At 38.8% G+C, this 15,000-nt stretch overlaps 1 protein-coding gene and 2 long non-coding RNA genes across 9 annotated transcripts in view; 1 reads left to right on the plus strand and 2 right to left on the minus strand.

Annotated features, from left to right (window-relative positions):
• LOC138042437 (uncharacterized) overlaps nucleotides 1–2,691 on the minus strand; it is a 13,911-nt gene extending 11,220 nt beyond the window's left edge. Inside the window, exons 1-2 of one of the 4 annotated variants that reach the window (XR_011130998.1) lie at nucleotides 2,522–2,691; nucleotides 295–403 (exon numbers count right to left, since the gene is read on the minus strand). This is a non-coding gene — a long non-coding RNA (uncharacterized lncRNA). Of the gene's footprint in view, nucleotides 1–294; nucleotides 484–1,834; nucleotides 2,035–2,521 lie in introns of those variants that run through there. The other 3 variants (XR_011130995.1, XR_011130996.1, XR_011130997.1) reach the window with 3 other exon arrangements.
• LOC138042420 (tetratricopeptide repeat protein 28-like) overlaps nucleotides 677–15,000 on the plus strand; it is a 54,851-nt gene continuing 40,527 nt past the window's right edge. Inside the window, exons 1-6 of one of the 4 annotated variants that reach the window (XM_068888310.1) lie at nucleotides 893–929; nucleotides 1,045–1,092; nucleotides 2,756–2,803; nucleotides 3,051–3,099; nucleotides 3,673–3,720; nucleotides 4,661–4,709. The gene's annotated coding sequence lies outside the window, so the exon portion shown is untranslated. The other 3 variants (XM_068888311.1, XM_068888313.1, XM_068888309.1) reach the window with 3 other exon arrangements.
• LOC138042444 (uncharacterized) lies at nucleotides 7,709–14,400 on the minus strand. Its single transcript, XR_011131005.1, has 3 exons — nucleotides 13,495–14,400; nucleotides 8,510–8,621; nucleotides 7,709–7,941 (listed from the first exon to the last, which is right to left on the minus strand). It is a non-coding gene; the product is annotated as an uncharacterized lncRNA (long non-coding RNA).

Genomic DNA, 15,000 nt, shown 5'->3' on the forward strand with positions numbered 1-15,000 from the left:
GTTTACCTACGCCCCTACAGGGTCCTTCTTGACATTAAAAAAAAAAAATGCTTTCCATAGGGGGGGGGGGGGGGGGGTGCGGATAAAAAATGGAATGTCCCAATAAAACATACATCTTGCTTATTCTTCAAACAGTGGAACCGATTGCGAGTCGTGCCGCCAAGTCACTCGCGTATAAGTGCTTCAAAAGTGGCCCTCAATTCTGTAGTTGGTCCAACGTTTTATACTAATTTGAACAACGCGAAAGATAGTCCAAAGAAAAAAACAAATTAATCACAAATGCTTTCACCTCACCTTCACATCAACTTCGCTTCCGTAGTCTTCCGCGAAACCTAAGTCTTGCAACTTTCGCTTCGGCTACACCAGACACATGAACCCTCCTTGCCTAACTGACCAACCAAACCTTGAATAAAAAAACGGAAATTCACGAATCCTTGACGTGTAATTTATAACAATGTACCATATGTGGTTCTTCCGCGTGACGAAGCAGGAACGAAGTGTGACATTTGTAGCATTGTATTGATCTCTGATTGGTTACCACCGATACCACCGAAGATACAATATAACCAATCAGGAACCACCTTGTTAGAGCTGCGAGTCTACGAAAAACCATCAAATCATCCAGGAGAACGTAGAAACTAGTAGCTGAGTGAACATTATTTATCTAGCTGTCCATAAATTGAGTTTTCGAAAAGAAACAACGCGATTTGAAGTTTTTATGGAACATTTTCCTCGATTAGTTGACTGTCTCAAAATAGCGTGACGTCACGCGCTCTCGCATCCTTGGCGTTGTCTGCCTGTGGTCGTAGGTTTGATTCCTGCCCAGGACTCTGATTTTAAAGTTGTCCTACCCCCGTTGCCCGTTGTCAACGCAACTTGTGTTGTATCAACTCCTTCCCTCGGGCCCATTACACATTTCCATCATGCGTGTATGTCGGTATTGTTTTTACATTTATTTTGTAGCGGTCACGGTCATTCAGTTGTAACTGACGCACGCACGCAAACCAATCCACTCATATTGATTACCCATTAATTTACTTGTAGCTGGGTTCCTTGTTCCTGCTCAACACGTTCCAACGAAGACTTTGCCAGGTAATGGGACACTCCTTATAGATTATTTTTTTGTTGTTTGATTGAACTATACTGCTTTCTGTTCTTTAATTAGTTGTACATTTGTGATCACATAATATGTCTGATCAGCCTGCTTTAAATTAAAGTCTCATTGTTTAATAGCAAGAACAAGTAATGCATGCGTAATAAACTTCCTACTCGGCTCTCTTTTCTTTTCTTTGGATTAAAGTCAGTAACTATGTCGGCACACATTCCTTTTATGCATAACTTAACTGTTTATTTTCTGAGTGATCACGATCATTCAGAAGCTTGGCTGGTTGTCACGAACGCACGCACGCACAGCGCACGCAAACAATTAACTTTCATTTGCAACGACTCGAGGAACATATCAAGGTAATAAGTAACATTAGCTTGAGGGTAAAATAAATTATTTGTTTCTTGTGTGATGGAACCATAAACTGCCCACCAATCTGAGAAAGTAAGTAAATGATATGTATCTTGAATTATTCCTGAACAGAGAAGGTTTTGATCCGCTTCGATTCAAACTTGAGGGTGCCACAAAGCAAAATGACGATTGAGAAAGCATTCAGTCAGTTTTAGCCATGACAAACTCTTTATGTCTACTCGCTTTACAGTCTTACATAAAGCTAAGCAAGATCAGAGCCTCGGATAATGTATGCGTTCTCATTACAACTTTGACCCTTGCCGAGCGAAACCATGTATTTTTTGAGTTGTTCCGAGCAATGATGAACAGTCATCTCACCTCGATCCGTTCTCTTGAGAACTTTTCAGCTTTCCGCTTCAGTTCCACTCTTTTTGCATATTAGGCATAAATGATTTGTGTTATAAAAGTTAAAATGGATAACCACATTAAATCATCAAATTTTGCAGTCATTTCTTGTTGTCGAGGACCTGACTGTTACTCATTTCTTAATAACACGAACAAATAATAATTTGTGTGATAAACCAGTTTTGACGAATTTTGCGTTACTTTTTGTTGTGTTTGGATCAAGTTACTGACTATGTCAGAATTCCTGATGTGTTTATTTTATAAAGTCATGATCACCGTCACTCATGATCAGTTGCGAATGACGCACCCAAATGATCCACCAGTATTATTTATCCCTTAATTTTTTGTTCAGCCGGATTCATTATTCCTGCTCGAGTAAGTAAATGATGTATCTTGAATTGTTTCTGAACAAAGAGGGTTTTTAGTTTTTGAATCCGTTTAGATTCAAAATTGAGGGTGTCACAAAGCAAATGACGATGAAGAATGCATTCAATCAGCTTTAGCCATAACAAACCCTTAATGTCTACTCGCTTTAAAGTCTTACTTAAAGCTAAGCAAGATCGGAGCCTCGTATAATGTACCCGTTCTCATTACGACTTTGAACTTCGCCGACCGAAACCATTACTTGAGTTTTTCGGAGCAATGGAACAGTCATCTCACCTCGATCAGTGTTCAAATTGGACTGCTTCACTGATCAGTTGCGCAGTTTGCTCGAGTATGACTTCTCCTTGCTGCTCCATTTGTTAGTTCTCTTGAGAACTTTTCAGCTTTCCGCTCCAGTTCTACATTTTTAATGCATACTAGGCATAAGGGAATGTTGTTATGAAAGCTAACAGTTTTTCTAGAAGATTCGATAATGCATGGATAACCACATTAAATCATCAAATTTTGCAGAGTCATTTCTTGTCGTCGAGGACCTCGCATTGATTAGCATCCGTTTTGGTAAGTTGCTCACTGTTGCTCATTTCTTAATAACACGAACAAGTAATTTATTTGTGATGAACCAGTTTTGATGAATTTTGCGTCACTTTTTGTTTTTCTCTTTACCCAGTTTGGATCAAGTTAGTGACTATGTCAGAATTCCCTTCATGTTTATTTTCTTAAGTGACCACCGTCAAACTCATGATGGTTGCAAATGATGGATCTAAATGATCCACCAGTATTATTTATCCCTTAAATTTTTTTTCAGCCGAATTCAGTATTCCTGCTCAAAACGTTTTGAATAGGAACATTGCAAGGTATTTGGTAATATTAGCTTACTGGGTGTAATAAGTTATTTGTCTGCCGTTGCAAAGTAATATAGGCAACAATTGGTTTGAGGGGTCACGGTGCTAAACTATTTGTTTCTTGTGTGATCGAACTATATACTGCCCTCTATTCTTTCCTGGCACATCGAGAAAGTAAGTAAATGATGTATCTTGAAGGGGGTTTTTAGTTTTTGAATCCGCTTAGATTCAAAATTGAGGGTGTCACAAAGCAAATGACGATTAAGAGTGCATTCAATCAGTTTTAGCCATAACAAACTCTTTATGTCTACTCGCTTTAAAGTCTTACATAAAGCTAAGCAAGACCAGAGCCTCGTATAATGTATAATGTATGCGTTCTCATTACAACTTTGAACCTCGCCGAGCGAAACCATGTATTTTTTGAGTTGTTCCGAGCAATCATGAACAGTCATCTCACCTCGATCCGTTCTCTTGATAACTTTTCAGCTTTCCGCTCCAGTTCCACTCATTTTGCATACTACGCATAAATGATTTATGTTAAGAAAGTTAAAATGGATAACCACACTAAATCATCAAATTTTTCAGAGTCATTTCTTGTTGTCGAGGACCTCGCGTCGATTAGCATCCATTTTGGTAAGTTGCTCACTGTTACTCGTTTCTTAACGCAAACAAGTAATTTATGTGTGATAAACCAGTTTTGATGACTTTTGCATTACTTTTTGTTGTTTTCTCTTTAAGGTGGCTCAAAGCAGTTTCCAGCAGTTTCCAAGACGTAGATTTTTGATGGATTATAATTACTACTCTTTATCAAATGATGCTACAATTATGGTATCAAAATACTGTCCAATCACTAGCGAACACGTTGGTATTATTTTTGTGACACAATAGGTTACCATAGCAATACTATGACCTGCTAAAAACACCCTTAATTTCAGCTTTAAGCGCTTATATTTCAAAAACGGCACGATGAAATTTTTCTTATAACAGAATTTTGATTAGCAGGATAAGATGTAACTTTTGGCAAAGTTTAAAAAAATTCTGTACATGGGGTTCAGAGCCGTCTTAATTTTTCGAAAATTTTAGGTGGCTCTGAACCCCATGTGCAGAATTTTTTTAAACTTTGCCAAAAGTTACATCTTATCCTGCTAATCCAAATTCTGTTATAAGAAAAAATTTCACCGTGCTGTTTTTGAAATATAAGCGCTTAAAGCTGAAATTAAGGGTGTTTTTAGCAGGTCATAGTATTGCTATGGTAACTTATTGTGTCACAAAAATAATACCAACGTGTTCACAAGTGATTGGGCAGTTTTTTGATACCATAATTGTAACATCAACTGATGAAGAGTGGCTATGATGACATATCAAAATCTAAGTCTTGGAATGTGTTGGAAACTGTTTTGAGCCACCTTAACCAGTTTGGATCAAGTTAGTGAGTATTTTAACTTGGAGTGCGGACTATGTCATAATTCCCTACATGTTTATTTTCTGAAGTGACCACTGTCACTCATGATCAGTTGCAAATGATGCATCTAAATGATCCACCAGTACTATTTATTCCTTAACTTATTTTCAGACGGATTCAGTATTCCTGCTCAGAAGGTTTTGAAGCGGAACATTGCAAGGTATTTAGTAATATTAGCTTGTTGGGTGTAATAAGTTATTTGTCTGCTGTAGCAAGGTAATAAGTAACATTATTATACATTGTAGTCACCATCTGTCTTCTCATTGGCTAAAAGCCTACAGTTAATTCTGGGAAACAGCGCAACCTACAGATTATTCACTAATTTGTACCTACAGATTACTGATTAGTGAATAATCTGTAGGTTGTGCGCGCAATGCATGATTTCCAAGAGCAATGTGTTTGAAAATAAACTGTGATTGCTGCGATAATGCTTTTGTCGTTACTTTCTTCAAAACAATGTATAATAAAACAATTATTAGATTCAGTTTTTGTGATATCCGGAATAATCAAGGTCTCGGTTAGTGTTATCAGCCTCAGCCTTCGGCTTCGGCTGATAACACTTACCTCGACCTTGATTTTCTGGATATCACAAAAACTTCATGCAATAATTGTTAATTAGCTTGAGGGGTGTAATAAATTATTTGTTTGTTTCTTGTGTGATCCAACTGCAAATACTTCCCTCCATTCTTTCCTTAACCATAGAGAAAGTAAGTAAATGATATATCTTGAATTATTCGTGAAGGAAGATGGTTTTAACTTTTGAATCCGCTGAGGTTCAAAATTGAGCAAGTCACAAAGCAAATGACCATGAATGCATTCAATCAGTTTTAGCCTTAAAGGGACACGGTCACGGTCTGCGCATGCTCGTGCAGGTGATCGAAACTTGAAAAAGTCAGCTTGACTTTTTCAAGTTACTAGCAATCACAAATTCAAAATGGCGTCTAGCAGAGGATCCGGACATGTCGGTAAACGCATCAACTCAGGGCGAAAACGAAAGGTCGAAGACAGAGGGGAATTTGCTTCAGATGAAGATAGCATTTGCTTTAGATAAACTTGATTTAATGCAAAATATATGCAGAATTCTTCAACTTACCGATATTTCCATAATGGCGGTCGAGCGTGACAAGTCTCGGACAGAGTGAATGCTACTGCACATGTCAACCCGTGACAGTGTCCCTTTAACAAACCCTTAATGTCTACTGGCTTTAAAGCCCGGTCGGGGGTACAGTGAGTCCCATATATGGGCTATATAGAAGGTAAATATTTTGAGCAAGAGCCGGTACAGCGTAGATTTGATTTAAGTGGTGTACTATATTGCGGCTGGCGAAACCAGCCTTCTCCAGGTAGAATGAGAGTTTACATTGGATTGCTCTTCTGTACACATGTATAGTAAGTGGATGTTGACGTAATACTGGAAAAATGTGATAAAATATGGTAGTTACAGCAAATTTGAATTCAAATACTAAGAGTAACGGAAAAATAACGGAAAAGACGGTAAATATTAATAAACTGAAATCTTATACGTTTCTTGGCGGATATTAAGACCGTTGGGATCAATTGTGCTGCCTTTTGAAATTTAGAAAAAGCTTCCCTGGCCTTACCTGCCTTACGGATAGAGTCTGTTGGAAAATATTGTTTCGATAGCAATTAGTTGCATGTCCTTAGAGATGTTGTGACTCAACTGAAATTAAGGCCTGGGTCACCCAGCATTTGAATTAAAAAAAAAAAAAACCAACAAAAAACTTAAGTAGTTTGCACCCGATTTTTCTCAGACTTGGCAGAAAGGTGCATTAGGAGCAGCCCTCTAAGCCTGTATTACTAATTTACCGGAAAGTAATATGATTCCTTCAGCAACGGTTACTTTACGCGCCAAATTCGTTGGTTGTGTTCTGAAGCAAATTCCCACCACTAAACAAACAGAAAGTCGGAAAGCAACAATGGCTATGTCTATGAATAGATGAGATACCATTTATTAATCCCAGCCAAAATTTATCCCTGTCCGAGGTGGATTAGATCGAGTTTTGGTTTGCAATAACAACGCCATTCTCTTAAACTTTTTAGCACAAATAGTTGCACTCGTGGTTCCAACCGTGGTGAAGAAAATCAACATTATAAGTTTGCATTTAGTTGAAAAATATCGCTCAGAGTAAGCCAATGGGAATTTCAGTAAACGTTCATGTGGCAAGGGTGCGAAGTTCCAATATGGAGGACAGAAAGGTGACTTCAAGAAATCGAAAGAGGTCATTTGAAGGCTTAAACATTACCAAATCCCAACCAGCTCATTTTAAGATTGAAGACGGGAAACTTGGTATGATTACGATGGAATTTTTCCCTTTTTTGGTTTTTCTTACGTTAATTTTATACGTTTAGTTGACCGACAGATCAACTTCAAAGTAATAAAACTAAGATTTATTTACCGGCTTCCCTTCTCTTTGATTCGATAAAAAGGCTTAACAAATAATGACATCTGTTATTCTACCCTAAAATCGTATCATATAACAAGAAAAAATTACATGTGTAACATTTTTGCGCCAAAGTCGAAAAATAGAGTGGCATACGCAGAACGATATCTTCAGAAACTCTTCACGAAATACTTCGCGATCGTTAACAATATTTGCAGTAAAACGAATCATAGCGCCAGTGCAGTCGTGTGGATCAGTCATGTCGTTGTGTTTAATTGTGGATTTGCAAGAGTTGCTGTAAAGGAGAGCTGGCATAAAGTTGGAAGCAGTTCGATTGAGATTGACCCTGGTGAGAGATGGAAGAACTACCTTGGAAACTTCGAAGAGGACAGCCGAGACATCTTTGCCGTCGAAAGCTCGACTTATATCAAAACGTCTAAAGCAGTTGACAGCTCTTTCCGGGAGATGAATTCCAAAAGCCGATCACATTTTCGGTTGCAAACTGGAAAGTTCTTCCAATGTCACAGAAAAAGCAGCATACATTTTCAAATTGTGGGGGTTGCCAAGTTCATTATTTCGCCATCCATACTCTCTTTCCTAATGAAGATACTGTTAAGCCTCAAAAAATCGTGCAAGATATAGTTCGTAAAAGTGGTTTGAAGGCACAAAGCAAACTTAAACCAAACGACACAGCCATAAAATCTGCTGTCAAACACATTTATTCCAAACAGCTTAAGCACAAACGAAAGTAAGGCAACTTAACCTTCAGAAAAAAAAGATGCGATGGAAAGAAAAATGTGAACGTCGAGAGAAATTAAAGCTCGCCAAGAAAAAAATTAAATTCAGGATCAGTGGGCTAAGAGAGACTGTGATGTGATGCTGGGAACAAGGCAGTCGTTCACCCAGAAGTTGAGACAAAGGCAATCTCTCCACTTTGAATCATCCACTGAGGCATCACTGAGGGCTCAGAAACGTAAGAACCAGGAAAACCTTGGAGAAAGAAAACCCGAGTGCCATTCATCATCACCAGCTTCAGTCCATTTTGAGAGGGAAAACCTCTCACAAGAAGTACAAAATATGGAAGATGGTGAAAAGGTGAGTGTATTTTTTCAAATAACAATACCTAACTCTGGGTAAAAGCATCAGATTCAAGAGCACACCTATGGGAGGCCTGGGTTGAGGGGGTTGCAGCCAACCCCACCCTTTTCCCTGCATACACACATTTATGTGCATGCGTACACATACCCTACCCTTGTGAGAAGTTCAAAGATGCTTTATTTCTACAACCTACACTACAATAATTTTCTCATGAAAAATGCCTTGAGGGCCCTCAAAAGCTAATAACTTTAGAAGTTCTTATTCACAAGCCCCTCCCCAATTTCAGCTGAGCATACCACGTGGCATGGTTTTAAAACTTCTATTATTATATTGTTCGGCCTAAAAGCTAAACAGAAAGGATTATATTTATATATTTTTTTCATAGATCAATTATTCAGACTTGGCAAGGCGACATGGTCTTGGAGATAAAAAACTGGGTAACATGATTGTCAAAGTGTACCTGATAGAACAGGGGGTGAACCTGCAGCGCTATCAGCAGTTCCGCAAAAGGCCAGCAAAGCCAAGACGAAGGCTAAATAAAATGCTTGGAGGAGAGATCACTGTTCCAACACCTAGAACAACCAGAGAAATCAAAGAAACACTCAAGGTAAGTCACCCATTTTTAAACACAAGGATCATTGAATAAGATATGTATAAAAAGTCAATACCATTACCAAAATTGAAGATTTAAAATAAAATAGAAATTAAATTCAGGGATTGAATTATTTAACTTTCGGATACAGTCATGTACTAAGAGAAGCCCCTCCCCCCAGAGAATTAAGTTGCTACCAAATATAAGTTATTTATGTTTAAATTTAATTTGTTTTCTCGTATATTTTAGGTCAAACGTGAGGCAGGAGAGTATACAATTGGTGAGTTGGAGGTGCCCAAGCAATACAGCAAACCAATCCTAAACAGTGATGGCACTTTAAAGGAAGTACTTTTCACCGTTTCTGGAAGGAAAATACCTTTAGCAGAAACCAGCAAAAGGGAACTGGACTCGGTGTGAACAGCTTGGGATAGTGAGAGGACATACCAACCAGGAGTATGAGCAAATGAGCGATGAGCATAAGGAACGGCTGAAAGTGATTAGAACCATCTGGGAGACACTCCAGAGCGGAGAAAGGAACGGCTGATGAGGTTTAAGAGAACCAGACACTTGATGGTATGGGGGGATGGTTCACCATTGAACCATGGCCACCTCTGATATCTCAGTCAGTGTGTGTATGATCCAGCCTTTTTTTTATACAGCTGCAGAAACAAAAGACAAGGGATATGGTGTCATTGATGTTCCCACACTAGTTGAAAAGCTCCAAATATACATCCTTGCAAGGTGCAGTGGAAAAGAAGTCGAGCAGTTGGGTTACATTGAGAAAAGACGCAAATGTTTGGATGAGCTGCAAAACAACCTGCTGACAAGTAAGGGATGCCCAGTGACAGACATCATGCGCTTCTTCCATGGCAATGGGCCACTGAGCAGCAATTTGAAAGTGGTGAGCAACGGGGAGGCAACAATGGCTTCAGTGGCTCTAGCGGAGACTCACGCAAATATCGTGACCTTACATACTGCTTAAATTAAGGTCCCCACATCTATCCTTAGCAGATTACATTAAAATAGTTTGGGCTGGACCAGCTGGGAGAAACAAAAGAAATGGAGGAATCAGGCTCTTCCAAAACATGACTGTGGCAGAGCTGAGAGCAGAATGTTTAGCAAGAGGATTGAATGATGAAGGATTAAAGAAAGATCTGCAGCAGAACCTTAAGGAACAGCTGAAGGGTGTACAGAGAGTGCCTGCATTGCTGATCAATGAGCAGGATAAGAGCATGGAAGATATCAACTTAGGTACAGAATCTTTAACAAATAATATTTTTTTTATTACCTGCATTTAGTTTATATGTAAAAATGAATTAAAAGGGTTAACATTAGTTACAATTTGATGTTACTGTGGTACACAACCATGCATTCATTTAAAATTAATAAAGCCATACATATTAACTTAATGAGAAATTCCCATCATGCTTAAGAGCATGAAATTGAATCACTAAAAATACAAATACTATAAATACTACAAATACTTGTCTGAATTGAAGATAGCCAATCTCTTACCTGTATTTGTTTTTATTATTGCTGGTTTTTTTAGGCATGTATGAAGTCCTGCCTACAGAGCCATTGCACAACATCAAAGAACACATTTCTAATGTTGTCACTGAAATGGTTGCTGACCTTCCTGATGAAGAGAAGGCATTATTTGAAAAGCAGTCGAGTTACATGTAGTGGCAGGAACAAAAGACCAACTTCGTGGCTCAGACTACCGAGAGATGTCTATAGTGCTTGCTAAACAACTAAAAGGTAACATTTAAGGATCTCAATTTTTTCTTTTACAAAAAGGCAATAATTTTATATTATTGCCAACGAGTCAGGCCTTCTGAAGACAGAAGGCCTGGTGAGGCGGCAGCTTATAGAGCCGCGAGAAGATTTTTAGGCGGACGAAATCTCAGAAGCGCTTCAAATTTGAGTGTAATGTAGACCAAAACCTGTAATGTAGACCAAAGCGATGAAATGTTGACCGTAGCGATAACCAATGAGAGTGCCGCACGAGTATGCCGCATGATGTTTGCTGCTGCCAGATCACGCAAGCTTGGCTCGTTGGCACTTTAGCGACAGCTATAACTAGTTATATAGATATTGATGAAATACCAGGATTTCCCCTTTTACTAAAAAATCATATCTTCACCGCCCGCAGTGAACATATTATTTTTATCATGTGAGGATATAGCTGTTGTCATGGTGACCAACATGATTACCCAATAAAACGGGAGCTTTCTCTTCATTTTAAGATACTTTTGTGCTATAATTCTTCTCTACTACATTAACATTCTTATTGCAAAATTTGACATTGGTTGAGGTCACACTTTAGCTTTTTTTACCATAGTAAACGAAAGTTTACCATGGTAAATGGGTTTTTCAATGTGACCGGCTTTTCTCACTTTACCATGGTAAACGCAATTCTAGTCTGTTGCGTTAGCAACGGCGGTCGGATGAAAGCAAAGACCATCTGAAAAAGCATGGTTTATCTAGCGTTTATCTAAACTTTGTTTATTTAGGTGAGATCTTGTCATGATTTTGAGAAGCATTTCGTGACTTTGCTGAATTTGCGTGTGCCCTCTATAAATGCGCTTTCTATCTCCTTACCTCACAATCTTTTAACGAATAACGAAAACATGACGGGATTTTCATACATTTCTTCAAACCATCCTTGTGGTCTCGGATATACCCCCGCCACTCTCCTCCGTCTTGCTAAAGCTCCTCTCCTTCTTCTTCGCTTTTGTAATCTCTTAATTCTGGTCGTGAGAAGAGCATTGGTGAGATCAAATTGCCTCCTTTCAAAAACAAGGTAAAGAGCCAGAAATCTAAATCCCTGAGCTTTACGGATTGCAACGATAAGAAACAATAGAGCCACAATCGAAGCTACAACACGTTCACGATCCATGGGGCAGTCACGAAATATATTAAGTTGTTGTGTTAAGACTCACGCGACGGAACTCGAAAAATTCCTGTCTGTCATCAACTCGGCATTTGAGTAGCACTCTTGTGACAAGGAAACGTCTGGGAAATGTAAAAGTCAGCTTATGCGTTTTACCATAGTAAACTTTGCTTACCTTTTTTATACCATAGTTAAGGGTTTTTACCTTAGTAAACTGCTAAGTGTGACCTCAACCAATGTCATGATTTGTTTTTCATAACTTATGTTACACAACATGCGTGGTTTAGCAGTTTGTGACCACCTTTTCATCATTTCGAAAATGAATAAAGCAAGTTGTTTTAAATCTAGACATTTCATCAATATCTATATAATAACCAGAACATTACATGGCCGCTTGGGGATATGAATTTTATTTTCTCGTGCTGAAAATATCTCTCACTCGTTTGCTTCGCTCACTCGTGAGAGATACTTGCAGCACTCGAAGATAAAATTGGTATCCCTGCACGGCCATGTAATATCCTCTATTTATCATATTGTTCTTGCAGCTGATCTTGCGCAGTTATGGAACATGCTTTTAGCCAGATTTAGATTTAAGAAAAGCATTTAGAGTACCCAAGAAATTATGTTTCGTATGAGACATAAGGATAATTTACAATGTGCATGTACAGTTTAATAGAATGATGTGATACATTTAAATAAATTTCAAATTTTGTGAATTAGCAGGGCCATCCAATACTGCCATTTCCCACTGAAAGAATGACTCTAACCTGTGGCTACTCTAGTCCTAATTCCCAAACCCCATTTAAAAGTTAGAGACATCTCTGATTGGTCTTAGTCTTCACAAATAAGGCAGCCATGTAAGAAAATCAGGTACTTAAATTGAGCATGGTCAGGTTATCAAATCTGTTGATGTTGATTGTCCACTTGTAACTGTGTGTATTGTTTTGACTGTTTAATGTGCAGGATTTGTGAGTGATAAAGTACAAACCCTTCTGGATACCTTGACAGGAATATCCAGGATTCTTTATGCAAGACCAGAGGAGCACTGCCCAAGAAGCATCCTGAGACTTCACAATTAGACCTTTCTCCATGCCATTGCATGTGAAGAAGTCATTGGGAAGCCTCAGATCCTCTCAGAGCAAAAGTTTTATGGGCGATACCTACACTCTTTTGTTACACATGCTCTTCTCCAACATCGTATTATCTGCTGCAGGTCAACCAATACTGAAAAACAATTACGTCACTTCAATACAGTTTCAAGCATCTCTACATCAACATCAAGTAGAAGACCTGGAGAGATAATAACCCCTGGCATCATAAGGATGCAAGCAGAGGAGAAAAACCAAAGAGACACATTAAAAGAGCAACAGTCCAGACTTAGGAAGTTAGCACGCTGCTTGCCTCCCGCACAGAACACCATAATCCCACACAGAGTAATCCTCAAGTATCCACATGCGTACCAAACACACCTGGAAAAAATTGCAGACTTCCTCTTCGGTGGTGAAGGAAGTTGGTGGAGCCATGTTGTGAGTGGCATTGAATTTTTTGATGTCAGTAGACCAGTTGAAACTCAACCAGGAGCTGACACTCTCCCGCCTTTACACCATTTTCGCAATCACACACTTTTCTTCGTCTTAGAACATTGAAAACACCGACTTCCCGAAACTGTAAACTAAACTCCAAAAGGCACAAGAATACACCAGAGGTGAGTCACTTTGATTCATTTTCTTGAATGAACTTAAATTGAGCATTTTTTAGGCTTCACAAACGACTGTATTTTATTTCCCATACAAAGTCTTATAACGCGTTTAAATTCTCAACGGCTGTCTGTAGTGACGCGAGCTTGGGCTGCCTATGGGAAAACAAGAAACGAAGGGCACTTTATACCTCATGCGCTTATTGCGCATGAGTAATAATAATAATATGTTAAATAAAAGGTATGCTCAAGACTTACGCTTACCATGCTTCTGAAGTCCTCCCAAAATACATTACGAACGTTTGCAAAAATAGTAAAATGCACCTCCACTTTGGCCCAGGTATATTTCTAACCTCGTGAAGAAGCAAAATGTATTTTCAGAGACCAATACATCCTGAACGTCGCTTTTAGATGCCAACACACCTGAAAAATGTCATGGCAACCGCACATTCACGCTCCCTTTGCGCATGCTTCTCAATGAGTGTTGACTGTAGATCCCAGATTTCCTCCATCGGAACGTAATGTTAACAACGGCACTGGAAACTAATATGTTAACCATATTTGGACATTGTTGCCTGTTATGGACAGATATGGGATAGACATAGCTAGAGGGCGCGAAATGCAAAACATTCCCTCGTATTTCACATGGAAACTATCACGACCGAATACGAAGAAAATGCCAGTGAATCAATGTTTTAATTTGTCAAGTTACGGGACTGTCCCAGTGTGTAGCAGATCGTGCGAGTGATTCACTTGCTGACGGTCGGCAACAAGGTTCAGATTGTGCAAACCGGCCATCAGCCAGTTACCTCGCAAAAGGAAATTTAGAAGGAATACAATCGAGGAACTACGCAGAAAAAGACTAAGACGTATAATAACGCTCGTAAAAATAAGATGCGCCAAATGACAAAAAGGGAAAAACGTGCCCTGGTCAAGTCTAAACTAGTAAAAGAACTTTAAGAAACCTACAGCCACCAAATCAGAGATTTAAAGGACGCTGGAATCGATGCAAGAAGGAAAACGGTATTTTATTGGAAAAAATAATGGAAAGAGACACAGCTTCAATCTCTTAAAGACTGTCCCAGGTGTGCTCTTCGCAAGCTTTTCGTCTACAAAAATTAGTCTTTATCACTCAGCAATATTTAATTAAAAAAAAAAAATTACATTCAATTTTTTTTTGGCATATTTCCTTTACACCCCCCTTCCCCCCATCCCTCGTTCCCTCCCTCCCTCCTCCCTCCCTCCCTCCCCAACACACACCTGCCCAAAAGAAGTAAGGTAAGCTTATGGCAGGAAAGAAACAATTGCCAGACTTATGTTGTTTTTGTTTTTTTTTAAGTCACAGTATTAAAATATTCTCGCCAGGCCTAAAAGAGAAAGAGGGATACAATAAAAAACATTGATCAAAATGCATTCTACAGTGTTAATTTTAACAAATCACTTAATCCATTGACTCCCAGGGGTTCCGCATTGACGAGTAAAATCGTCTGGCGTTAGTCTGGCCGGTTTCGGCCGGTTTGGATGCCAATGGGTTAATTATGCTATTTTTTTACGTTATTTAGTTTGAAGCAAATCAGTCGACGTTACTTAACTAATGGTAGAAGCCACGATGAAGTTCATGGAGAGGTTGTCTTTGGCATTTGCTCAAATAATATGTACAGGGAAATTACGGTAGCTGTAAAGCAATTTAAAGTAAACATTCACCTCTTTCTTGTGAAGCATGAGGCATCTGTTCTTGCAAAAATGGATCACCCAGGTAATCTTCAGGGA

The sequence above is a fragment of the Montipora capricornis genome, chromosome 3, assembly GCF_036669925.1.
Source record: "Montipora capricornis isolate CH-2021 chromosome 3, ASM3666992v2, whole genome shotgun sequence".
In the NCBI taxonomy this organism is placed as follows: domain Eukaryota; kingdom Metazoa; phylum Cnidaria; class Anthozoa; order Scleractinia; family Acroporidae; genus Montipora; species Montipora capricornis.